The 27,115-nt window shown below is 50.1% G+C and overlaps 1 protein-coding gene across 19 annotated transcripts in view; it reads right to left on the bottom strand.

Moving 5' to 3' along the window:
- Window positions 1–27,115, bottom strand: part of ATP2B2 (ATPase plasma membrane Ca2+ transporting 2) — a 383,942-nt gene that overhangs the window by 129,296 nt on the left and 227,531 nt on the right. Inside the window, exon 1 of one of the 19 annotated variants that reach the window (XM_016940460.3) lies at window positions 17,883–17,983. The exons of the other annotated variants lie outside the window; for them this stretch is intronic. The gene's annotated coding sequence lies outside the window, so the exon portion shown is untranslated. Of the gene's footprint in view, window positions 1–17,882; window positions 17,984–27,115 lie in introns of those variants that run through there. 19 annotated transcript variants of the gene reach the window in all.

Below are 27,115 nucleotides of genomic sequence, written 5' to 3' on the forward strand. Positions count from 1 at the left end.
CAGGCTTTGCTTACTCAGGGAAAAGAATTGAGATGAGGAGATGCAGACCTTCTGTCCAGAAGGAACTTGGGACTGACCTGGAGCCCCAGGAGGCCTCAGTCCTTGACGCTTAAGCAACAAGTCTGGATTGGGTGAAGGCAAAGCTGGTGAACATTTACCACCCACACCTGCACTAAACTTACTGGCAGTAGAAATCACCTGTGATTCTGAGCTAGTCACCTGGATTCTCTGTCTTAGCTTCAGCATCTATAATTTGGGGCTACTGATATATAACATTGCCTGACTGGCACATGATAAGCATTTATTGAGTGCTTATTAGGTGCCAAGCACTCTGAGTGTTTTACAGAAATATCTATCTCAGAGACGCTGCAAGGCGTTATGCATAGGGCTCTGGAAACCACTAATTCTGAGTTCAAATTCTGGCTCCTTCATCTCCCAGCTGAATGGGAAGGAAATTAACTTTGATTTCATTATCTTACAAAAAGCAGAGGGGAATAGGAGTATCTACCTCATAGATGTTATGAGGCTTAAATGAGTTATTTCGTTTAAAATACTTAGAACCAAGCCCAGAACATAGTCAGCACTCAAATTATTGTGATTATTATTGTCAACCCATAAAACCGCTTTATGAGACTTATTATCCCTAGAACATATGAAGAAACTGAGGCCAAGAGAGATGAAGTAAATTGCTCAAGATCACAAGATTAGTGAGTGGTGGATCTGGGATTTGAACCTAGGCAGTCTGGGTCCAGAGACACATTCCTAATCAGGATGCTTTTCTGCTTCCCCTGGTGAATCTCCCTCATGAGGTTCTTATGACACTTAAATGAAGTGCCATATGTGAACGAAAGTGCTTTGCAATCCACAAGGGACTTTCTAAACCCGAGGTGCTGTTTTCTATCTGTGCCTGTGCTACCTGCGGAGTGGCTTACAGGCACTGATAATTACGTCTCTGACAGTACAAGCAAGCTATGAGAATCGTTAGCAGCAATTATATCTGTGATCACAACAGTAGGCATGAGTTAATGGGCTACTGTTGATTTTAATGACTACTGTGATAAGATGAAAAATGATCTTCAACCATCTATCCACCCACCCACCCATCAATCCACACACCCACCCATCCACCTGCCCACTCACCCACCCTTCCATTCATTCATCCATCCATCCACCCATCTACCCACCCATCCACTCATCCATCCATCCATCCACTCGCTCACTCACTGACCCTTCCATCCATTCATCCACCCACCCACCACCCACCGACCCATCTACCCATCCACTCATCCATCCATCCATCCACTTACCCATCCAACCATCCATTCAATGATTGAGTTTTCGGTACTACACAGTGCCGGGCACTGAACAATCCACAGAGGAACCCTGCCCTCTACGAGCCCACAGTGCAGAAGAGAGACAACTAAATTAGTGATTTCTATGACTTGAAGGGTTTGCCATCATGGGGACCCCCAGGTGCTGTGGACACACAAAGCAGGAAGACCTGAACTGGCCCGGGGTAACCAGGAATGCCTTTCCTCTCAGCTCCAAGTAGGGATTTTTTTTTTCTTCAGGTAAAGAAGGACTTAATAAAAAGATGAATCATGAAGAAACTGAAATACACAACTGTCTGCTAGTAAAAGGTGCAGAAGGAAAACAGTGTGAGCCAGTATAGAGGGACAGAACTCTGGGATAACAAAATCAATTAAAAATCAGAACTCCACCCTGAAGGCGACTGATCTCATACTTCCTTCTCTACCTCTTCTGATGTGGCTTGTTCCCTAACCCTGCTTCATCTCATGGGTGTAAACATGAGGTCACCCCTTTTCTGGGCATTTTGTTTTTTCATTCCGAGCTGTAGAGCCCACTTTGGTGCTTGCTCTGACAGCAAGATTTGCTGGAAAAATGTGAAGTCCACCAGCACAAAAGCTACTTGTATGATATTATACAAATGATCTTTTCACAGATTGACAGAACTGAGGACCCCATAGTTTGCATAGAATACCTCAGATGCCTGACTCCTGCAGATGTGCCATGTGTCTGTTCAGAACACTCTTCACTACCTGGGCCTTTGCCTCCCTAACAGCTGCTGTCCTGTTCAGCCTCAGTGTCCCTTCCTTGGAAGCCTTTCCTGACCACCTAGACTGCATAAATGCTCCTGACTCCCAGGTGCCTCCCAGATTGTAGTACACTTCACACTGTATTGCTTGAGCCTGCTTAACTGTTTTCTTTCCCCAGGATTCTGAGAGCATCATGTGGGCAGTTGCTATGTCTCTTCTGTACCTAGTGCAGTGTCTGGCATCCAGAAGGCACTCAATAAATATTTGGTGTTGGGTCTACTGCCTGTGGAAGCTGTGACTTTAGATAGGTCCTCAGACCTCAGTTTGCTCATCTGTAAGATGGGCTAGTGATTCCTACTCTGCCTACCTTAAGAGTTTTCTGGGGGTCAGGAAAGATAACAAAATCAGCAGTCGTAGTTTTTCTTTGAGATGCATGCACTGCCCTCAACTGCCCAGTTTCCCCTCTTTGTAATGAGGCATCAGAGTGAGGGTGAAGCTGGGACAGGTAGCTGTTCCCTCAGCCACAACCCCAGAAGATTCTCAGGCTCTTGCTGCCTCATCCAAATATCATGTGACCTACCACTCTATGGCTGAGAGACTAAATGAACTATGTGACCTTGGAGAAGTCATCTAACTTTGCTGGGCTTCCTCTGTAAAGTGGGGATGACCCTGTTTGTCTTACAGGCTGCTGCAAGGACTCAATGAGAGCCAGCTCCTGGCCCAGAGCAGAAAATGAAACACTGGCTTCCTTGAGTCCCCCCTGCTCCTCTCCTCCTAGTTATTAGCAAATGTTCCTCCCTCATGGTTGCAATGAGGTTCACTTGCAGTCAGCTCTCAACACTGCACAGGTGAGCACCCCTGCCCTAAGCAATGGGCACACAGGCCTGGACAGGGCATATAGCCAGACCTGGCCTAAAGAGGTTGAGCAACACACTAGGGGTCACACAGCCAACGGAGACAAAGCCCAGTGAGAATCTCCTCCTTGTTTTCCCAGCTCCAATGGTGTGACCCTGAGCAAGCCCCTTTCTTCTCTGGGCCTCAGTTTCCCCATGTGGGAAGTGAAGGGATTGGATTAATGCTCTCTGGAGTCCCTTCAGGCTCTGATGTGCCAGGCCCTTCAGAATCCAGGAGAACATTCTGACAATATTGGATTTATGCATTTCAGTTTCATCTTATTAGCATTTAAATTACTCTGTATTGTTACATTTCAATGACTCAAGAATAGGTTAGGGGTGCCTTAATAAAAAGTCTTTGCCAGAAGGGAGGTTGGGAGAGGAAGGAGCAATATTTTTTTGTTTGTGGAGCTAATTTAACAAAGAAGGAATCTATCTTTTGAAGGAAGAATAAAAAAATAAACAAAACAAATCCCCAAACCAACAGCTTTTCAAATCCTAACTGAAGGATGGTAGCTGGGACAGTAGTACATGAATTATGTGCTAAAAATAACTTCTGGATGCCAAATTCTTCTGTTTTAAGACATGCTGAATTTAAGTGCCACCTTAATATGTATTTTTAAGGTCACTTTTCCATTGAATCATCAATGACTGATGTGGGGCACAAGTCTGGTCTGAAGATCCCCAGTGATGGAAGCCTAGCTCTGCCAGTTACTAGTTATGTGACTTGGGCAGGGCTCTTAATCCTCTGTGCCTTGGTTGACCCTCCCCAACATGGAGACAACCCTACAGCCTACCTCACAGGGTTTTGTAAGGATTGAGATAGAGCCAGCACAGTTTCTGGCAACGAGAAAACACTTGTTAAATGGTGACTCTCCTATGAAAATTTAACTTACTCCCTGCCTCCAATCGCTCCCAGACCAGCATGTACCCCATAGTGCCATATTTCAAAGGGAACTCAGCTCTGACTTTCCCATGCCCACCAGGCTCCTTGTCACCTCTCAGGTGGCTGGGGAGGCCTCCAGCTTGTTGGCACAGCAAACAAGCCTAGTTTCCCTTCTGTTCTGGTCTTGATGAACTACTTATAGTTCCCATGAGGTAGGATGTTTGCTTTCCTCTCCTGGTTGCAAATTCTGGCCTTTCTGTAGGGGGCCCACTGCCCCAGTGATGGGGAACCCTCTTCCTCCATGCTGAACCCAAGGAAACAGGTGAACTCAGCCTGCAGTTGGGGGTGGAGGGCCAACAGCTCCTCCCTTGTCCTCACCCAGAGAGCCTCAGCCATTCTCTTAGATATCCTCTCTGGGGGAGGCAATTTCCTCTGCACGTGTGTGTAAGGAGGGAGAGCCTGATGGTGAGTGTGGATGTAAGCAGGCATGCCAATGTGAGTGTGCTAGATCAGTGTGTCTGTAGGGTGAGTGTGTGAGTGTAGGGTAAATGTGGGTGTGCAGGGTGAGTGTGGGTGTGTTAGACCAGTGTGAGTGTGCATGGCTAGTGTGACTGTGCAGGTTGAGTGTGGGTGTGGAGGGTGTATGGGCGTACAAGGCATATGTGGGTGCAGGGTTAGTGTGAGTATACAGGGCTAGTATAGATATGCAAGATGAGTGTGGGTGTGCAGGGTCAGTGGGAGTGCATTATGGTGGTTTTCTTAGTATGAGTGGGACAGGGTCTGGGGGCACACCTGTGTCAGAAGAAGTGTGCAAATGCTGGTCTTAGAGTACTCCTGTAAGTGACCATGCTTTGTGTGTGGGAAAGAGGGTCTCTATGATGTATCAGTGGACATGTGGTTGGTGTGAGTGACCCCAAAGGACAAGGTGTGCCACACAGGTCTACTGGAGCATGTCAGCATGAGTGTGCGTGTGTGTGTGTGAGAGAGAGACAGCGAGCCCAAGATATCTGTGCCACACCTGTCTCTGGGTGTGCAAGCCCCACGATGTGTGAGTGTCTGTGTGTGTATGTGCTCAAAGCTGAAGAAGACAATCTCACAAATTCTCACAGTTGAGAAGAGAGAACAGGGAAAGAGGAAGGGAACTGAAAATGAATACCTCAGAAGCAAATTTAGTGCTATTTTTAGACAACTCCTATTCTGTTAACCAGAAAAGGAAAATCTAAAAAAAAATCCCAAAGAAACCGCCTTGCATCAGCCTTGAAAGCACAGGTGGCAGAAGTAGGTCTAAGGGGCAGGCAGTGAGAGGGATCCAGGGCTTCCTGTGGAGCTTCTCACCCTCATGCCTGGCCTGAGGAAGGGGAGGTCCAGCCCTTACCTTCCTACCAGGGTCAACTCACTCCACTGTCCTCTGTTCTCAGAGGAGCTGCCAATGTTAGATGGCAGGAAAAACCTTCCATTTCTGCTCATCCATCCATCCAGCCATCCATCCGTTCATCCATCCTTCCATCTGTCTGCTTGACCATTAGCTGTCTGTCCATCTGTCAATCCATCAATCTCTCCATCCATCTGTTCATCCACCTACCCAATAAAACTAATGAGCTGCATCACAGGCCCTGCCCTGGGCACTGGGACTACGAGGAGAGCAAGAGAGACGCTCAGATCCTCTTTCCTGCTCACTCTGCCACACAGAGCCCCCCCAATAACCTCAACCCCATGGTCAGGATGTGCAGGCTGGGTCAAGTGATTTCTGCACAACTTTTGGTTCGGGTTTTTCCTGGGAATCAGATCCACTCAGTTTTGATCTTGGTGTGATGACTATGATGAACAGCAATTGCTTAGCAAGTGCCTTCCATGGGCTGTGTGGTGTTGCTGTCCCCACTTTATAGGCAAGGAAGCTGGGGCTCAGAGAGGCCACAATGGCCACGGCCATATGGGTAGGACTTGGCAGAGTTTCAATATGTCTTCTCTGTCCAAAGCCTCTGCCTTTCCTTTGCATCCCCTTGTCCTTCAACAACTTGCACTATGGCCCTTCCTGCCTCAGTTTCCTCTTCTGTAAAATAAGGGTGCAATCTGGACAGAAGCTCAGTGTTGAAGGGTTATTTTAGCCCCACCCTCAAGGATCCTTGCTTCTTGGGTCATGCACAGTTCCCAGGGCTTCCCTGCTGCTGCCTTGTGTCTAGCAGAAATGGACATCCCAGTTGCAGGTCAAGTCGTGCTTGGCTGGAGGCCGAAGGAAGGAGAAATGCCCTAGAATCAGGGAGGCATGACCTGACCGGAATTCACCTTCTATCTGTGACATCCACTGCCCACCCTTGGGCTTCTGACTGCAGTGCCTGCCTTCCAAAATTTGTACCTTTTATGTGTTCCATGTTTAGAAATAATTTCCTTAAAAATATTTGTGGAGTTTCTAATGAGGCTAAAACAGTAAAGTCACTAGCAGATCCAGACAAGATAGCCTGTTTGAGGCAGAAAAGTGTTGGGGAAGCTTCACTTTGGGCTGCAAGAGAGGGAACATGCCGTGGGAATGCTGGGGATGGTGGCCCTGCCTGGGATGGGCCAGCGGCTCTGGACATTGCACTCTGGTTTCAGCCAAATGCCTCAGCCACATCCCAGCATCCTCTCTTGCACTGCCCAACTCTTTCCCTACTGCTGCACTGAACTTCTTGAGGTCTTCTTTGCAGCACTGGCTGCCTCCAGCCTCCAGGTCCTAACTGGCCTAACTGGCCAACATGACACTGTCCTCTTCTGCCCTCATCCCCCTCATTCTCTCCCACTGTCTGCTCCGTCCCTGTGGATTACAAGCAGAGGCTTGGAAGATGAACAAAAAATGATAACAGCAACACCAACATCATTCCTGCTATGTGCTCAGCACTGCTTTATGCACTTAGCTTGTTTAATCCTTCACAACAATGCTTTGCACTGGTACTCCAGCCCTGCCATTTATACAGGAGAAGACAGACTGAGTGTGCAGTGATTGGTGTAAGGTCTTACAGTTAAGGGGTGGCAGGGCCAGCCCTCTCTCATACACAGGCACTCTTAACAGCAACCTAGGCTCACACCCTTCTGTCCAGCAGACCAATTTCTTTGCCGTTTTTCCTTTCTGGTTTCTACAGTGAGGCACAGGGTTCTTCTGCGGTCAGTATTCTGACCACACACAACAGGTCACTGGCTGGTTGGTGAGGCCTCAGGCTTCACCTCTGACCATGGAGGGCTGGGGCCTAGGGCGCTGTCTCTGGGAATGAAGTGCTGATGGATGGACGGAGGTCGGTGCTGGGGAGGGATTGGGTAGCTGAGGTCAGGGAACCTGATAACTACAGGCCCCCTCTCTCCCCAGCAGGTTGACTAACCTAGGCTGGGAGTGAGAGCTGCCCACGTGGTCCTGATGCTGAAAGACAGTATCCCTGGGGAGGACAAAGCTGGCAGTGGGGAACTGGCTTCCCTGGGAGCTGTCCTCAAGGGCACAGTGCTGATTAGGGAGGTGGAGGTGGGCGTTAAGGACAACATGTGAAGGAGCTGTCCACACACTGAGGTGCTGACACAGAGCAGGATGTTATTAAGTGCCCCTAGGAACTCTCCAGGACAGCAATGCTGACCAATGAAGAGTGGGGTTGGGAAAGCCAAGACAAAGGTGCAACCCCCTTCCAACACCTAGGGTGCTGGGTGTAGGCGCTGGGGAAGGCACTGGGCCTTTTCCGTGAGTTCTGTGAGCAAGCATGGGGAGCTGACCCCACATTTTAGTGCTGATGCTCAAAGCCTGTTTTTTAGGCTTTGAGGGGGCAGGACTGAGCTAACAAAATGATACTGTATAAAAGGTGACTCAGGGTCACTGAAGTGCATGCACTGTGGACCCACTTCAGTCCATCAGTGCCATCTGTCACTGATGCCAGAAATTCCACCATTAGTGATTCATTCTTTTGTACTGTGTGTGGTCCTTTCCTTCTGGTTTCTGCCAGAACTGGGAGCATATTTAAGTGGTAGCATCTCAGTCTGACTGAGCTTAGTAAATTATTTCCTCCATGGGGTGAGGGAGGAAAAACTCACCCACAGAGGTGCCAGGGGATGTGTCTAAGTTGGGAGATTACTTTTGGATAGTTGAGTGAGTCCTTTGGGGTCCAGATCAGAGAAACAGGAAGCTAAGACTTGGAGGAAAGTCTTTCTATGTGTTCCAAGAATGCAGATGCTAGGAAATCTAGCTATATTGAGAAAGAGACATTAAAACAGCAGAAAGTAGGACTCTTGGATTCAAAGGAGTGAGGAAATGAGAATGATGCAGGTACCAGCAGGGATTTGCGTATGTGCATGGGTGGAAGTGTCTTTTAGCTTCTATTTCTCACTACTGTGGCCAGACACTGTTCTACTTCTTCTAGACTAAAGCAGAGGTGCCCCTGGTTTGGTGACTGTGCACTCATCTTCCACACTTGAGCCCTGGTTATCTCCACCCAGAGTCTCCTTGGCAGAAAGCCAGAGATCTCTGTGAGGCTACTGACTTGGCCTCAGATCTGAAGGAGGAAAATCAAAAGGCCAGGAAGCCAGAGGAGCAGCTGAGAGCACGTGGGGATAAGCAGAGGTTTGCACTTGGGTCTGCACCCTCCCTCATGGTAAAGGTGTTCTCTCCTTCCTCTCCTGATAAAGTCTTCTCTGGGTGCGGGTCAAGGACCCCAGAACAGGGCTTCTCAAAGTGGTTCCCTGAGGGCTACCTATGTTGGCATCGCTTGAGGGCTGGTTAAAACACAGGTCTGCAGCCCCCACCCTGCAGAGATGAATGAGCGGATGGTGGGGGCTGTGAATTTTAAATGAGCAGAACTCCTGTCCTCGTGCTTTGGGGCTCCTGTTCCTCCATCTCTAGGCTTCCTTCCTCTTGTAGCCCACACTTTCCTGGTTTTGGGTTCTAAAGTCCTGCTTTGCTTTTGTGACTCAGTCTGTGGCTCAAAATAATCTCCAACTCCCTGGCCCTAACCATCCAAATGCCACCTCCTGGTAGGCTAGGCCCTTGGGTGGCTTCTGATGAGGACCCCCACTGGCAAACTCCAGGGCCCTTTTCAGTCTTCACGTCCCTGCCCACGGCTGATGGCACCTCCCTTCCTTCTTCCCACTCTCCTGTGCTTCTCTGACCATGTCTGCCCAGGCCTCCATGGCTTCTCTGTTTTGGGGTAACTGTAGGTTTCCCCATGGTCCTGCCCTCTTAATGCCTTGCCTCTCCCTGGGCAATGCCACCCATCTGGCATCAACTTTCACCCTAACGTGGGTGGTTCCCAGACCGACCTTTCCACCATGGCCTTTCTCCCAAGCTCCAGAACTGACCTTCTTGTGGCTGCCAAATGTCCCCTCCAAAGGTCCTCCAGGCCCTCAGGCTCTCCTAAGTCTCCTCATTCTTTTGTGACCCTTGTGTTACTAAGGGCATCCACAGCACTATCTGGGCCACTCTTGACTCTAATCCTTCCCTCATGTCCAGTCTGGTGAACAGACCCAGGAAGCATCAGCGTAAAGGTTCAGCCTAACTCCTCTTCCTCCCCTCCCCAGGCTCCCGACTCTGGTTTAGGCTCTTCATCCACAGCCCCTCGGCCCCCTGGTTCTCTAGCCTTACACCCTCCTTCAGTGACCACAGAGTGAAGCTGACAGTGACTGCCATTTAGAGTGGCTTCTGCATGTCAGAGGCTGTGTGAGGCTCTGCTCATACCTTATCCCTCAACAACCCCATGAGGTAGGTATTATTATGCATATTTTACAGATGAGGAGACTGAGGCTCAGAGAGGTAAAATAACATTACGCTCAAGCTCACACAGCTAATGAGGAGTGGCAGATCTGGGAGTAGAACTGGGCTTTTCTGACTCTGAAGCTGCCACATTATGCTGCCTTTTGGATTTGAGCATGGCTGTCTCTGGATTAAAAATTTTCACTGGCTACCAGTGCCTATTTAAGAAAACATATTCATGACTACAGCTTCCCACATCCCACCTGATTGGCTCTGAGCTGGCCTCTCTGGGGTCTGAGCCAGCCTCCTTGGGGTCCGAGTTGGCCTCTCTGGGGTCTTGTCTAAGTTAACACCCAGTGTTGGGTCCCACTGAGGGACCTTATGGTCCTTGCCATTTTCTGAACAACTAATGCAAGTTCCTGCCTTCCAACTTTTGCATATATGTTCCTTGGATCCAGAATGGTCTACCACCTGCTTTTCCATTAATCCAAACCTCACTCTCCAAGATCTAGTCCTCATGCCAACTTCTCTGTGAAGTTCTCTCCAATTCCTCTGCTCCAAATTCCAACTCTCTTCCCTCTGCCAGCCCGTCACGTGTGGCTCACTCCTTAAATCCATACTTTGACCCTCCACCCACTGCCTTGGGGTGGGTTTTGCCAGCTTGCCTCCCCAACTAGGCCCTGAGCTCCCCAGGAACAGGGCCTCTCCAGTCCCCAGCACAGAACGGGCCTCCACCAGGTCTGGTTCCACGACACCGAGAAAGCAGTTGGACTATGGAATGACATGGGAAGCGAGGAATATTAGGGTGACACCTGCCTTTCAAAGCAGAAACTGGCCAACCAGATGGTAGGAATAACTTATGCCAAATGCATTCTTGCTGAGGGCCGGACACGTGCCACACTTTATAGGCATCAAACCAGCAAATCCACATGTGAACCCCAGGAAGGAGCTTCTATTGGTATCCCCTTTCACAGATGAGCAAATGGAGGCTTTGAAAGGTTAAAGAGATTGCGCGGGGTCACGTAATTGTTGGATTGGAGCCCAGGCAGGCTGCTTTCAGAGCCCCTGCTCTGGATCACAGTGTTACACAGTGGCCCCTCAGGCAGTGGAACACACTGCAGCATGTGGGTCAGGAGTGGGGAGATGTCCTAGTCCTCTGGGCTACCCTGGCCAGGCCGGTGTCTTCTGCCACACCCAGTGCTGGGTCCCACTGAGGATCCTTATGGTCCAGCCTTTGTACTTTTCTCCTTTGCCTATTCTCCATTCGTCCCTGAAACCTGGAGGTCAGGGCCAGGACACTCTGAATCTGCCAGGAGGCAGCCCTTGGGCCCAGTCCCAGGGACCAGGTGGGGTGTGGGGGGGCACATGCCGCCGCCTACCTCAAACTCATCCTCTGCGTCCGCTCTCCTGGCCCCAGAGCTGCCCCACTGGCAGCCCCAGACCCCAGACCCCAGACCCTGGAACCCCATGCCCTGTGCGCATGCTGATTAGTGACCATCCTGGCTGAAGTGTGACCATGGGGGGGCCTGACTAGCTCTGTAGCTCTTCCCCTGACTTGGCATGTCTGTCCCTGGCCACTGCGGAGACGAACAGAATCCACCCGGCACCTTGAACAGATGGTGCCACTTCTAAAAATAATGCCGCACCACACTCCACAGCGCAGCCGAGTCCTCGCGACAGAAGGGGGTGCGGGTGGGGGTGGGGGCTGCTAGCTGTGCTCACCAGCCATCTGCGCGGGGACAGATGCGAATGCAGCCTCCCAGGGGACGCAGGCCCAGGGGACCCTAGCCTTGATGAAGCTGCACAGAGCCAAGGGCTTGATGCTGAGGCTCCAAGCCCCCCAAATAAAAGCAAGCCAGGACACGGCAGGGTATAGCTTGGCTCCCTCCATTCCCACAGTCTATGGCCCCCACAGCAGCCCTAGCTCCACACCATAGCATGACCAAGATTGCTATCTGGAATGCCCTCTCCTCTCTTCTCTGCCTGTTACCACCTTCTCCATCTCAGGGTCCCTAGATCTGCAACCCCCAGTGCAGTCTCCTCCTGGGAACTTCCTCCATCCCCGGAAGCCTCTACCTTCCATGGAAACCACTTAAGTCATTCTCTGGCCTTAGTTGTCACTTCTCTGAAATGGAGACAATCACAGCCCCTCCCTCCCAGGGTTGTTGGGAGGAAAATGTGAGTTAATGCAGGGCACAGGGCTCAGCCCAGAGCCTAGCCAGCGAGAGAAACTAGAAACTGGGATGACAGTGATTTCTAGATGGGGAAATGGAGGCCCTCAGGTGGAAGGCTCTGGCGCAAGGCCATGGAGCAGGTGCTGGCAGAGCTGGGCTCAGGCCCAAGGCCAGTCAGAGGACTCACCTTCCTAAGCCTGCCACCCACCTCTACTCCAGGGATGGATGCTCCAGGAATGTGTCCCACCTTCATCCTTGGGCCAAATTTTCCCTGAGTGCCAGGCCCTTCTCCAATCTTGGGCTGCTCTGGGGAGGCCTAAGGGATACCTTGAAGATACCCTGTCCTCATGACTTGCCAAGAACCAGCCCCAAGCCTCCTCTCCCCTGAGCCCTGGTGTGACTCCTTCAGCTTCTCAAGTAGGTTCAAGTCCTGCCCAGATCCCTCAGCCAGAACGTTTAAGAGCTCAAGTGCCAAAGTGCTTTCAAGGCTCCAGGAGACCCCAAACCTCAGACTCTGGAGGTATTCACGTCCAGCAGCCTCTCCTTGTCCCCAGCAATCAGCAATGGCCCTGCCAAGCTCTGCTCCCTTCTGCTTTCTCAGCCTTGCAGTTGCCTCCTTTCTCTGAAGCCCTGGGTCTGATGACAGGCAACTTGGCAGAGAAAGAGTGGGAGGTGCTGTTTGATTCCCTCTTTCCCAGTAGGGCACAGCCCCAGCTCCTCCAGTACCATCCTTCTGCATTTCAAAATTCTCCTGAATCCCAGGCCTCATGTCATGCTGCCTCTAGGATCTGTCCTCTGTGAGACATGATCTAGGAGAGTTTAGGTTTTGGGTTTAAGATGTGGTTGGAACCTAGGTTCAAATCTTCAAGTCAAAGGATCTTTCTCCAGCCCACCATACTCACTCCCTGCCCCTGTAGATATTTTTGTCCTGAGACCTCCTGCTTTGTAACATTCAAATCAGGTCTTCACTACTTCTGACTCCTTGTTATAAGGGACTGACAAGGCCGGAGCTGCCACCTCTGTTTCTTTCTCCAGGTTTGGGCCTGCTACGAAATGGGTGCTAGGTTGGGGGGCGTGTGCAGGTGTGTGCATCTCTAGTGGCTGACCCAGATCCTGATGGCACCAGGCCTGCATTGAGTTGGTCCCTAACCACCAGGTCCTTTACTGTGATGGTACCGCAGGAAGAAGAGACACTTCTAGAACAGAGGCCACCAAAAGGGAACAGTGTTTACAAAGCTCAGAAGAGGCCCTGACTCCCCAAACCTGCTTGAATCCAGAGATCAGGAGGGACCTCAAAGGTCAACATCCCTGTGATGCCTAAGCCCTTTACAGCGTCTCTGTTAAGTCCTGCTTGTGTTTGCATGCCCCCCTTGACAGGGAGTTCACTCTCTTTGTCCAGGATAGTCTGTGTCAATGCTGGTGGTCACAAAGCTTTTTAGGTTGAGCTGAGATTTTCTTCCTGCTAACAATTTTTGTTGTTTTATATTTACTGAGTGTTTTATGACCTACTATCAGTGCAGCACAGAATAGCCCTGCTCCCTCTTGTCCACTGAAGTTCATGTCTATGTGTGCATGCATAGATGCGTGTCTGTGCAGGCCAGGATGTGTGTGGTTGTGTATAAGCTAGCCTGCACACGTCTGAGTGGGCTGGGTGTTGAGGTGTGCAGAAAGCATGTGCATTTCGGAAATAAGACTCTGTCTAGACTATGTGTGTGTGGTGGGGTGTGAGGAAGCAATTAGGGCGAACAGTTTTACTACCTGGAGTGGGGGTCTTAGTGTCTCAGTTTGGAAGGTGGACGGGTAGCAAAAAATGGGGCACCCATGAAGACTCCAGAAGAGAATAAAAGGCTAACCTATAGCAGAAACTTCATCACTGCCGCTGGAGCTGTCTGCAGGGTGGCCCCTGAACCCCCAAACCATGCCAACAGATGACTTTAGCTTTCAGGAAAATCTGCCATTCAGGTTTACCCTGAACCCAATGACAGAACAACAAAATGGAATTATATGAGTGTTCATTAGATGCTTTTCAGTTTTAAGCTCAAAAGGATCCATTGACCATTTCCATTTCACAAGTAAGAAAACTAAGGCTAGAGATATCAGGGGCCTGCATTGCATCCCAGAGACAGCGACATCTCCAGGGGTGACCGTGCAGCTCACAATCATGAGCAGAGCATGCGGCCCCACAGCTGGTCACACCCACCATGGGTGGGTGGGCATTGGGCAAGCCTGGTAATGAAGTCTGCCATTAGCTGTTCCTGCTCCACCTTCTCCTCTTTTTGGCCTCAGTTTCCCCACCTGAAAACTAAAGAGGTTGGGCTAGATGGCTTCTAAGAGACTTTTACATGCTGACTTGTGATAAGTCTTTGACACTGGATTGGAGCCCAGGGGAGGGGCCTCTCTGGTCATGACACCCTCAACCTCTACTTTGATGGGGTCGTCTGTGTCCTTGGATCAGACAGAGTAATATTCTGGCCACTGAAACATCTACATGGGGAAATTTTCTTGTTTTAATAATAAAAAACCAACTCAGAGCTGCCTTGTGGACCACTGGTTACGCCTTAGCACAGGCTATTCCCTGCCTTCTGCTTCTCTGCTTGGTGGACTCCTATTCACCCTTGAGAGCCCCGCTCCAGGGGCCCCTTCCTGAGTAAATCCTATGCTAACCCCACTCTCTGGGCAGTCAGCTGATCCCTCCATAGGGCTTGACCATTCATGCCCTTTAGGGTCCAACCATTTTTGAGTTCCCAGCACACCTGGCAGACACAGTTGGCACATGGCAAAAGCTAGCTGAGTGGGCACGTGGAAAAGTGGCCATGGAAACTTGTGGCTGGACCCCAGAAACTGGGAAAGAACAAGATTTCCTGGGTCAGGACTCATCCCCTCCTTCCACGCTTATGTTTGAATACAAAGGCAGAGAACACCCACTGGGCACCTGCTGTGTACTGAGCCCCAGCCTACAGGTAGGATACCGTTACTGAACCGGAGGAAACGAGGTAACATTTTTGGCGGGGAGATGGCCAATGTTGTAATGGCATTGGAGGAGCAGCGGCAGTCACAGAGATGAGCGTGAGAGCAGCAAAGTTTTATAACCACCTCCTGCTGCTCCTTGTCTCCACCTTTTCCCCAGGCAGTATCTCAATAATCCCGCTCTCCCCTGATCCCAGGAAGGTACCCTTATTTAAGCCGAGGTGCAGGGAGGTGGGATGACTGGCCAAGGTCACACAGCCAGGGAATGGCCTGACCAGGATTTGCATTAGGCCCTGAGTCCCAAGGCTGTGCACATGACCTCGGCACTCAATAGGCTCCTGGATCTGGAAGGAGCACTAATGGGGCTGCCCCTTGGTGGAGATGCCAGGGAAGTGGGAGGCGGGGTTCTGGGGGAGATGGAAAGACAGGGCCACCCTGCTCCCCTCCTCTCTGCCCAGTGTCCATGTGGGCTGTGGGACAGACAGGAGGATGCTTTCAGGGTACCCCCAGCTTCAGCATCCACTAAGGGAATTCCTGGTGGGGCTGACAGGTGCGAGGCCAGGGCCCTTAGTGGGGCACAGTACAGGGGCCATGGCTGGCCCAGCGGGCTGGGTGTGAGGGGTGGGAAGCAGATGGCAGCCCCTTCCTGTTTGGAAGAAGTCAAGGATGAAATTTGGCACCATCAGCCTGGCCGCATCACCTGCTGTTAGGAACGGCCCCGGGCCAGAGGGCTGGCGGCCACCCAATGTTGATTTGCTGACGCATGGCAGGCCCCAGGGAGGAGCGGCCACCAGCCCAGCCCTCTCCTACAGCACTGTTATCTTGCTATAAATAATTACTGTTATTTGAGGGAGTTCATCACAGTGCAGCCTCCTCTGTCTCACCTGTAACCCTGGAAAGTGGGAGCAAGGTGCCCATTTTACAGATGAGGGGTCTGTAGCTCCAAGGGGACAAGTGACCTGCTTGACACAGGTCACTCAGACGGTGCTGGGACCAGGGTGAGGCCAGTGAGGCGCTGAAGGAGTGAAATGAAAGGCAGGTCTCGTCTTGGGTTCCTATCAGTGCCAAGTCCTGCTCCCTCTGCCATCTGTCTGCCTTGCCATTTAAGTCGGCCTGACGTACTCATGGGCCCACTTGCTCCACCCCACCCCAATCAAAGGGCACAGACTGAAAACTGACAAAGAGATTTCAAACACACTTCGGTAGTTTTGTGGATGATGCAGCCGTTAAGAGAGCCTGAGGAATACCTGGAGCTATGAAAGGTGTTCAAAGCTAACATCTCCACACGAGCTGAGTAATGAATTTCAGGGGAAATCGTTCATTTCTTATTTCCACTCATCTCACAAACTTTTGCTGTGGATCGACTTCGATGTGTAATGCAGTGTGGATGGAGAGGAACCAGACACAGCCCTTGTCCTCAGAAAGCCTGGTACTGCTCCCTCCTAACTTGGCATGGGGCCTGCACATGATAACAACTGAATAAAATTAATGATAATAAGCTAACATTTATGGAGCATTCTCTATGTGCCAAGCCCTGCAAGAGGCACTTTTTACACGTCATCTCATCCGATCCACATCACATCCCTATGAGGCAGGTATTCTTATTATCCCCATTTTATAGAAAAGAAAACTAAGGCAAGTAACTTGCCCAAGGTCACTCAGAACAAAGCGGAGCTGGGAAGGATACTCAATACAGCATTTGTTAGGTGAAGGAATGAAAATACAAGAGGTCATGCAGGGAGACTAGGTAAATGTAAGGGTGATATGATTTGTTAAGCGTGGCTCAAGGCCCGTGCAAAGAGCCCTGGAAGCTCCAGAAGTCAGCGTCAGGCCCCCTGAGGGGGTCAGGGAATTCTCCATGCTTTTGGGCACACTTAGGCTGCAGACTTCCAGGAAGAGGGTGATGGTGACAGCAGCTGTATCAGATAGCAGTGCAAGGAGGCTCCAGTTTCTCTCTCTCTCTGAGCCTGACCACGTGCTCCATCTACAAAAATATCCCAGGCCAGCAGCCCCTTTCACCCTGAGAAAGTGGGTTCCAAGAGAGGGTGGACTTGTGCAGGTATGAGAGGAGGGGCAGTCCTTCCTGGGCTAGCCAGGCAAGGATCTGCCCTGAGCCCTCTTGTTCCCTCCAGCCTTTGGGGAGAGGGCTGCTGATGGACACCCTGACACCCAAGCCTCCCAGCTCGCGCCTTGGTTGCCTGGCAACCATGCAGGATGTCACTCACACCAAGCTCAGATTTCAGGAGCCCAGACCCAGGTGAGGGTGTCAGTATATAATAATAGAACAGCGCAGCCCCTGCGGGGGCTGCTTAAGATAGGCAGATCTCAGCACTGGGCAGGGCCTGAGTGGTCCTGTGGTCATTTTGCAGATGGGAAAACAGACCTGGGAGGGAAAAGGAATCACTTGAAGTGACCCAGGGAGTTATCAAGGAAGTCAGGGCTGTCTCTGACGAGGAGGTTGAAATAGAAATAGCAGTTTGGAAAGTGACAAAAATGACAAGTATAGCTGCCACCTTCAGGGACCGGGGCTATGCACCTTCTGCCACTGTTGCCCATCTCACCCTCAAACAACACAGGTGTAGGTGTTGTTTTCATGCCCATTATATAGATGGGGAAACTGAGGCTCAGAGAGATTGAGCAACCTGCTTAAGATCACCTAGCTGGTGAATGGCAGAGGTCAGATCTGAACCCAGGCCAGTGTGACTCCAAAGTCTGTGAGCTTCACCCTGAGCCACACTGTCCCCAGGGACTAATGAGTTAAGTACAGGACTGAGGGACCTGTCTCCCAGCTGGTTGACTTTGATCTCCTCAATAACACTGGGGCAGGGGGTGAGGGGTATACTGGGCTCAGAGGGTTAAATGGTGGTCCCAGGATGAGCTAAGCAGTAGGTGAGGATGAAGGATTTCCTGTGTCTCTCTGACTTCAAGGTCTGGGCCTGACCCACTGTGCCAAGTTCACTGGCAGAGTCCTGGGGTTGTGCCCCTCTGCCAGACCTCGGGGCATCTCTGCCTCAGCTTCCTCCAGCGTGGTGAGATTTCCAGGGGACAGGACCCCACTTCCCAGCCCCCAAGAGAGTCAGCAAGCCCCAGCACAGAGCAGTGACCTTTGATTCCAGGCCACTGGACCTGTCCCTCAGTTCCCCCACCCCCATGTCTCGTAACCTGAGACAGGGACATGCAGGTTGCCATGGCGACAGCACATCGGATACTGACCTGGGACCCACTGACAGCACGGGGGACAACAGGCGTTGCCTCAGAGCAATGGCTGGAGGGGTGGAGAACGGGGGGCCTGGGGGGCCCTGCGGCAGCCCTGGTTGTTCTCTGGGCCAGGCCAGGCACAAGCTGCTATTTATAATTCTGCTGAATGGGCCCAATAACCCGATCCGCAGTCCGACCTGCCCAGTCCAACTTGCCCGGGAAGCACAGCAGCCACACGCAGCAGGGAACCCGCTCAGAAGTCTCCTCCCTGCCCCCAGCACAGTGTCTCCAGTGCGCGGCTGTGAGGGTGGGGGTGAAGGCCAGGGTGCAGGAGACCCCCTCCCTGCCATTAGCCTCAGCACACACCCCTCCGGGCCAATCCCACCCTCTTCCCTGTGTTCCAGGCCATGGGAGTCTACAGCTTGGACTTTGGTTTTAAAAGGGGTTCAGGAAACCTGTGTGTGTGTGTGTGTGTGCACGCGCGCGCGTGTGTGCATGTGCATGTGCAGATGTGTGTGTGTGTGTTCTAGGAAGCCTCTTACTGGAGGGAGTTGAGCAGAGGGAGGGTAGGGGAGGAGGGGAAAGAGAAAGGAGAGAAAGACACAGTCAGGCAGAGAGGAACTTGAGAGGCTAGGAGTGGGAGGAGAGGGAGGGAGGAAAGGAGGCGGAAGAGGGAGAGGGGAGAGAAACAGAGACTGACTTCAAAAGAGAAATCGATATTACCATAAAAAATGATAGGCAAGGAAGGTGATGAATATGTTAATTAGTGTGATTTGATCATGCCACATTGTGTGTGTCTGTATACATCAAAGCATCATATTGTCCCCCATAAATGTATACAATTATGATTCATTAATTTAAAAAAATTAATAATAATTTTCTTTTAAAAAAAGAGATACATCAAGACCTAAGACGGGAGGGAGAGGGAGGGACGCAGAGACAGAGGAAGACACAGAGGAACTGAAGCCAAGACACAGAGACCGAAGCAGGAAGATGGGAGCCGGGAGGCCCGGAGGCAGGAGTGAGGGCAGTGGCCAAGCTCTGAGCCTGCCCTCTTGCCACCTGCTGGTCTTTGGTCAAGGCACTGGTTCAGAAGCCCAAATGCAAAGATGAGTTGGGTCTCAGGAGAGCCCAGTGACCCATGTGCCAGGGGAGAGAGGGCCTGTGTCTGTGGTGCCTGCACTGGCTGCCCAGACCTCTTGCTGGGGGACGCTGCGGGGCAGGGCAAGGACTGTTCCAAGGTCGCAGGAACCTGGCCTGAAATGGCATAGCTCCTGAGGCTTGCGGGGCTGTCCGCCCTCGGATTCGGGTTATTTTGAGAGCTGAGCAGCCAAAACACACCCCTCTTCTCTTGTTCACAGGCCAGTGGCTGCTGACTCAAAATATTCTCTCAAGGAAACTGTCTCCCCGAAATCCAATGTCACCTCTGGGAGGCCTCCCCTGATTCTCCCAGAATTAATTCTCTGCCTGGTTTCTACCTTCTGTACAGTGGATCCTGGGGAACTACAGACAGGTAAACATCTCCCACCAGACTGTGAGCAGGGGTTGGTTCAGGTTCCCCGGGTATCCCCAGCACCAAGTGCAATGTCAGACACACATAAGTTGCTTAGGTGACAACCCTACAGTAGCAGTGTCGGCTAATGTTTCTTTCACAAGAACTTGATGTGCACTGCTTCATTTATCATCTCAGTAGCCCCAGTTGTAGGATCTTCAGCAGGTCCCATTTTACAAAGGAGGAAACTGAGGACCCATGTTGGTAAGTTGTTGAACCAAGATCTGATCTAAGCCTGTCTGATTTCAGAGCCCATTTACATGACCACCAGGCATACAGCCTTCCCTGTACTAATGATCATCTCCGTGTCTGTGTCTCTGCTCAGGAACCTTCTGTGGCTCCCCAGTGCCCCTAAGATTAAATCCAGACATCTGGCCTGATGCTGGTTCCTTTCCTCTATTTGCATTGTCCTTTCAGGTCTCACTCTCTCTTGCCCAATCTCCTACTTCTAGGTCCCCTTCTCTTATTCTCTGATTTGTTCACTCCACAGTCATTTAATGAGCACCTGCTGTATGCCAAGCATACTGTACTTGCCTCTGCACTTGCTTCTGTTAGGGAAGACAGACTGAAAAGTGCTATGAAGAGCAGGCCAGGTGTGGTGGCTCATGCCTGTAATCCCAGCACTTTGGGAGGCGGAGGCAGGTGGATCACTTGAGGCCAGGAGTTTGAGACCAGCCTGGCCAACATGGTGAAACCCTGTCTCTATTAAAAATACAAAAATCAGCTGTGTGCGGCGGTGTACACCTGTAATCCCAGCTACTCAGGAGGCTGAGGCACGAGAATCACTTGAACCCAGGAGGCAAGTTTGCAGTGAGCCAAGATTGCACCACTGCACTCTAGCCTGGGTGACAGAATGAGGCTCTGTCACACAAAAAAAGTGCTATGAAGAGAATAAGGCATTATGACTGAGACTGTCCAGGCATCTGTTTTGCCAGGGGGATGTGCAAAGAGCTGGGGCAGTATGTTCCAGGCAGACTGAACGGCATAGGCAAAGACCCTGGAGGTGAGAAGGGGCAAGACATGCTTTTAGTAACTCAAAGAAGGCCACGTGGCTGGGGCTTGTGATGAGAGAGAATCAGGCAAAGTGAGTTCAGAGAAGCACAAGGGCCAGATCACGCCAGGCTTTGAAGCCGCTGGGAACTTGGATTTTATTCCAGGTAGTGAGGGATGCCTGTAAAGGATTTTAGGTGATAGATTAACGTACTTTTTCCTTTTTCACGGATCTGTCATGCATTGGAGAATGGACTGGCAGGGTGAGATTGAGAGCAGGGAGGAAGTGAGGTGGCTACTGTGTCATCCAGGTGGGTAGGGACAGGTCTTGCCTGCAGGGGCAGCAGTGGTGTTGGAGAGGTGTGGGTGGGTGGGAGTTAGGAAGTGGAACCAGTAGGCTGATAACCTGAGCTACGCCATTAGGAAGAGGGCAAGTGGATGGTGGCACCATTTACTGCAGTGGGTCGGGGAAGGGAGCAGGCTTTTGGGGGTGGGTGGAGAAGGTTGGGTAGGCATGATGAAGAATCCTGTTTTGGACTTGTTAACTTTGAGATGCTTGTGAGACGTCCAAGTAGAGATGCCAAGTGGGCAGTTGGATGCATGAGTTGGGAGCTCAGAAGAGAGGCCCTGACTACAGATATAAATATGGAAATCAGCAGCTTAAAGATGGTATTTAAAGCCATGGGACGGGATGAGATCATCGAGGGACAGAGCTCAGCCAGAGAAGGGAAAAGGCTCAGAGCCCAGCCCCAGCCATTAGAGGTCAGGTAGAGGAGGAGACCGGAGCCATGCAGCCACCCTGGCAGACCTGACTAGGTGCCTTGCTTGGCTCCCACTGCCCTCAGAACAAGGTTCAAAATCCTTAGCCTGACACACACGCCTGCCTGCTTCTTCAGGCTCATATCCTTCCACCCGTTCCTTGTAACCTTCCCTCCTGCCATAATAAGCACCTTGTAAGGTTCCACACTTCCAGGCTTCTGCCCAGGCAGTTCCCCTGCCATAAATGCCCTCCCATGGGCAAAGGCAAATGCTTTTCTAAAGTGCTGGCCAGTGAAGCTTTCTCTAACCTCCTGGGCAGACTTTCCATGGCCTTCTGGACACACTACACTATCACTGTCTTTCTGGGAGCCCCTTGTGGAGAGCGGGCTGACCTGTCTCTGTGTCCCTGGCCCAGCATGTCCATGGCTCACGGTGAACCCTCATGCATTCAGTGTCCCCATGTCACCACCCCACGTCTGAAACGTATCATCACAGCTTGGGTGGGCTGAGAATGTCCGAATTAACCACTTCCAGTTTCAGCCTGGGCTTCTGCACTGAACAGACTCAGAGGAAGGACGGTTAAGAGAGGGAGGAGGTGAGCGGGCGTCAGCACGAGGGGTGGCCACACTGAACATTTGCTGAGCCTCCCACCTGCCACTGCAGTAGGAGGAGGAAAAAATGAAAAGACAAAAGCAAGAAAAAGAGCAATCAAGTTCATCTCTCTTCACTACTGCTCTGCGCTCATGACAAGAGACTTTATTGTGTAGGAAATCAAGTAGCACATGGGGGAGGTGGGGGACTTGTCCTGCAGGGGTCATGTCAGAGCTCCCCCACCCTCTGGGCTACTATTGCTCTGTCTTGTTTAATGTTACCACCTGCAGGCTCCTGCAGAATGCCTCTCTGGCTGGGGAACAGGTAAGGGGAGAGGGACAACTGGATGATTTATTGAGCGCCTACTATGTGTTGGGCACCACACATTTGGTCATGGGCACGGATTGGGGTTAGGCAGACCTGTGCTCTGATTCCAGCTCTACTACTTGCCACATGGCCTTAGACAGGTCACTGCCTTGCTCTGGGACTCAGTTTCTTCATCTTTGTGATGAGGGATCACTACACATGCCTGCCTAGGCTTTTATAGGCCTAACCCTGTTAGAGGAGTTCTGCGGTTCCCATTTTATAGACAGGGAAACTGAGACTCAGAAAGAAAGGCTCAGAGGACAGAGCCAGTGTGGACAGAGCTGATGTCTAAGTGCATTTCTGCTGCCAAAGCCAAAGCCCCCTTCCCCATCTGCAATGCCTCATGCCGTCTCCTACTTGGCCCTGCAGTCGGTTGATTCTGAGCCTTGAGTTGGATGCTGGGGACTTGAAGGTGATTCAGACAAAAGCTCTGTCCTCCAGGGGCTGCTTCTCTGGTTAGGGGGTCAGGGTCTTCGACCACTATTTATAACCTCATCCTCTCACTCAGAGCAGCCACGTGTAGGGAGATGGGGATTCCAGACTGCACAGGAGGAGAAGGTGAGTTTGAGAATTCCTGGTTTATAGGTCCAGTTACTCCTTTAGGGACCAGGCAGGAAGCATGAGTTACCCCGCTAAGCAAGTTTCTCTGTCTGCAAAATTCGCATAATCATATCACCCCCAAAAGATAACCAGCTGGTGAAACTGGGAAGCATTTGTAGGGCCTTGGCATTATGACAGATTGCCCCAGATCAGGCCATTTTTAGCTGAAGCCGTGGAGAGCTTCAGAAGGGGCCATGAACCTACCAACATTCTTTGTAAAAGGTTGTGTTTTTCTGGGGAGGAAGCCTTTGGCTCTCACTAGCTTCTCAAAGGAATCCCTGAAACCCTCACCCCACAAGGACTCAAAATCAAGGCCTAGTAGGACCAAGTTAACTCTCTGCTTTTCAATAAAGGCCGTGTAGAAATAGCACCAAGATGGCAGACCCAGAAAGCATGGGAACAACGGGTGCGTGGGGATGGTTAGAGAGAGCAAGGGTCAAGGCTGGGGCCCCATGCTTGGAGACCCACAGTAAGGTAAAGCACTAGAGAATCACCCCTCACTGTGAGTCTCCACAGCTTTTCTGTGGCTGCATGGCACAGGATCCTGTAGTCACTAACTCCCCTCCATGCCAGTTTGGCGGGAGGGGAAAGGATGTGGATGGTGCTCTTTCCCAAGCAAACGCAAAGCTAATTATTCCAGACACCAAGTTCCTTTAACCATAATTGATCAGCCTCTAGTTTAGAGAAAATTAAATTTTTTCTGCCTCCTTCATTAGCCCTGAGGAAGGGGGTGAAGATGACAGAGGTGGGCAGAGAGCAGCTAATGCAGATGAGCCCTAAGCCTCGCCAGTGAGGAAGCAGATGGAGGGTCTATGCCACACCCTGGGGGTGCTGGGTCTCAGCAGAACAGGCACCTAGGGAAGTACTCAGAGGCTCATCTGCTTGGACATCTGCAGCTACAGCATTCTAGAAGCCACTCAAAGTCACTTAGTCTAGTCTGGTAGGTCATAAGAAGGTGACCTGAGGTAGGCTCCAAATGCAGATTTTGGCTTGAAATGTTAGCTGAAATAAGGAGCCTAATGTGTGGCTTCCTTCAGGCCAGGCCTCACCATGCAGCAGACACCAGTGTCCTGCCTGGCCTCTCCTGCTAGTTGTCCCCACACCTCAGCTTCAACAGATCTCAAGCCCAGTGTTTCAGCTTTCCCTCTTAAGATTGGTGCTTTTTTTTGTGTGTGTTTTCTCTGAAAAATCATTCCCTACTTCTAGGTGGGGAAGATGCTCTTCTGCGTTCGCTCTGGAAGTTTCATAGCTGTAGCTTTTACATGTAGGTCTATGAGCATTCTCAATTTAATTTTTTCATCTATGTTTCTCTTTTTGTGGTTAAGTCTACATAACATGGGATTTACCATTCTAACCATTTTTAAGTGCACAGTTCAGTGACATTAAGTGCATCCCCATTGTTGCACAACCATCTACACAACCCATCTCAGAACGTTTTCCTCTTCCCAAACTGAAGTTCTGTCCCCATCCAACACCAACTCCCTTTTCCTTTCCCATCCACTGGCACATGCCCCATTCCATTTTCTGTTTCTATGAGTTTGACTACTGTAGCGACCTCATATAAGTGGAATCATAACAGTATTTGTCCCTTTATGGCTGGCTTATTTCACTTAGCATCTCAAGGTTCATCCATGTTGTAGCATGGCTCAGAGCTTCCTTCCTTTTTATGGCTGAGTAATATTGCATTGTATGAACAGACTACATTTGATTTATCAGTTGATCCATTCATGGACACTTCGATTGTTCCCACATTTTAGTTATTCCAAAGAATGCTGTTATGAGCATGGGTGAACAAATATCTGAGTCCTTGCTTTCAATTTTTTGGGTATCTACCCAGTAGTGGAATTGCTGGATCGTGGAATAATTCTGTTTGATTTTTTTGAGGGACCACTATATGCTTTTCCACAGCAGCTGCACCATTTTACAGTCCTACTAGAATGCAAGAGTGTTCTAATTTCCCCACGTTCTGGCCAATACCTATTTTCTGTTTTTTGGTGATAGCCATCCTAATTGGTGTGAACTGGCATTTCCCTGTGGTTTGATTTACATTTCTCTAATAACTAGTGGTGCTGAGCATTTTTCACATGCTTATTGGCCATTTGTGTATCTTCTTTTCAGAAATGTCAAGTCCTTTGCCCATCTTTGAACTGGGTTGTCTTTTTGTTGTTGAGTTGTAGGAGTTCTCTACATATTCTGGATATTAATCTTTATGATATATGTAATTTGAAGATATTTCTTCTCATTCCATGGGTTGTCTTTGTACTCTGTTGATAGTATCTTTTGATGCATTAAAGTTTTTAACTTTGATGAAGTCCAATTTATCTACTTTTTCTTTTGTTGTCTGTGCTTTTGGTGTCATAGCCAATAAATCATTGCTATATTCAGTGTCATGAAGCTTTCCCCTATGTTTTCTTCTGTCTCCATTAAATTTTGTGTGTGGTGTGAGGTAGGGATTTAGACTCAACATATCTGAAATTCAACCTCTAAGCTTCCCCATCCAACCTCCTGCTCCCCTGGGGTTTGCTGTTGCCACCAAAGGCCTCATCTTCTCTCCAGGTGGTCAGCATAGAATCCAGGAGCCACCCCTGCCTCTTTCTTCTCCATCATCAAAGTCCTATTCATTTTGCCTCCTTCCTACATTTCTTGAAACCCATAATTTCCCTGCACAGCCCATGCCCTTGTCCTAGTTCTTCTCATCTCTTGCCTAGGTGACTGCTGTGGCCTCTAACTGGCTGATGTGGTTTGGCTCTGTGTCCCCATCCAAATCTCATCTTGAATTGTAATTCCCATGTGTAACCTGGTGGGAGGTGACTGGATCATGGGGGTGGTTTTCTCCATGCTATTCTCATGATAGTGAGTGAGTTCTCAAAAGATTTCATGGTTTAAAAGTGGCACTTCCCCCTTTGGGCGCTCTCTCTCTTCTGCCACCATGTAAAATGTGCCTTGCTTCTCCTCTGCCTTCCACCCTGATTGTAAGTTTCCTGAGGCCTCCCCAGCCAAGAGGAACTGTGAGTCAATTAAACCTCTTTTTAAAAATAAATTACCCAGTTGCAGATAGTTCTTTATATCAGTGTGAAAACAGACTAATACACTGGCCTCTCTGCTGCCACTTGGAAAAGCAGTGCTGATCACATCACAGCATCCTCCTGCCCACTTTGCTTTTGGGATAAAGAAAACACTCCCACATGTGATCTTCAAAGCACTGGGTGGCCTGGCCTTGCTCCTTCAGCCCCCAAGAACCCCATTCTCTCATTTCCTCTGCTTGTCCCCCACCACATGGCCTTTGTCTGTTCTGTTCCTTCTGCCTAGAATGCTGTTCCCTCCCTATCATCACCTAGTAAACTCCTACTCTTCCTCCTGTTCTCAGCTTAATCCCAACTTCTCTGGGAGGCCTTCTCTGATTTACTTACGAAATCACACTCATCCTGGTTGTATTTTAAACGTGTTTGTGTGACTGTTGGATTGTTTGATTTTAGATCACTGACTAGATAAGAACCCTTATCATCACCTCCTAGGCCCAGACTCTGCAATAATTTAAAAAATAACAGTTATAGCTATTATGCATATTATATATATATACTTACTGTCTGTCTCCTTTCACTAAGGCCTGTGTCTATGTTTTCATCACTACTGTATTCCTAGGGCCTAGCAGTGTCTAGCACATAATAGATTATCTGCAAGTAGTTCAAGGAGGAAAGGAAGAGAGAGAGGGAGGAAAGGCTAATTTGCATTGAATAAAAAGCCTAATTCTGGCTGGGCGTGGTGGCTCATGCCTGTAATCTCAGCACTTTAGGAGGCCAAGGTGATTGCTTGAGCCCAGGAATTTGAGACCAGCCTGGGCAACATGACAAAATCTTGTCTGTCAATACAAAAATTACAAAAATTAGCCAGGCGTGGTGGTGCATGCCTGTAGTCCCAGCTACTCGGGAGGCTGAGATGGGAGGATTGCTTGAGTCCAAGGAGTTTCAGGCTATAATGAGCCATGATTGTGCCATTGCACTCCAGAGCCTGGGTGACAGAGTGAGACCCTGTCTCACTAATTTGCTTCCCAAGGTGAAGGTTCTCAGATCCCTTGGAACTATAATGTTCTCCAGGGGGAAGGGTGTATTCACTTTCTATAAATTTTGGGTTTTCTGAGAACTTATTATGTAACAAATGCCCAGGCAGGCCCTCTCTCAGACTCAGTTTCCTCATCAGTAAAATGAGGCTAACAACACCGACCGACAGGTTGCTGGATTAGAAAAGATGATGCATATGAAAGTGTCGAGCACCAAATAGGCACTCCATAAATGACCTTGACCTTGATCCCAGCCACACTCCCAAATACAGCCAAACCCTCCTGGGGTATCTGGGCCTCAGTCTTCTCTCCATAAGCTGCCAGATCTGGGCA

This window comes from Pan troglodytes, chromosome 2 (genome assembly GCF_028858775.2).
Source record: "Pan troglodytes isolate AG18354 chromosome 2, NHGRI_mPanTro3-v2.0_pri, whole genome shotgun sequence".
Lineage (NCBI taxonomy): Eukaryota > Metazoa > Chordata > Mammalia > Primates > Hominidae > Pan > Pan troglodytes.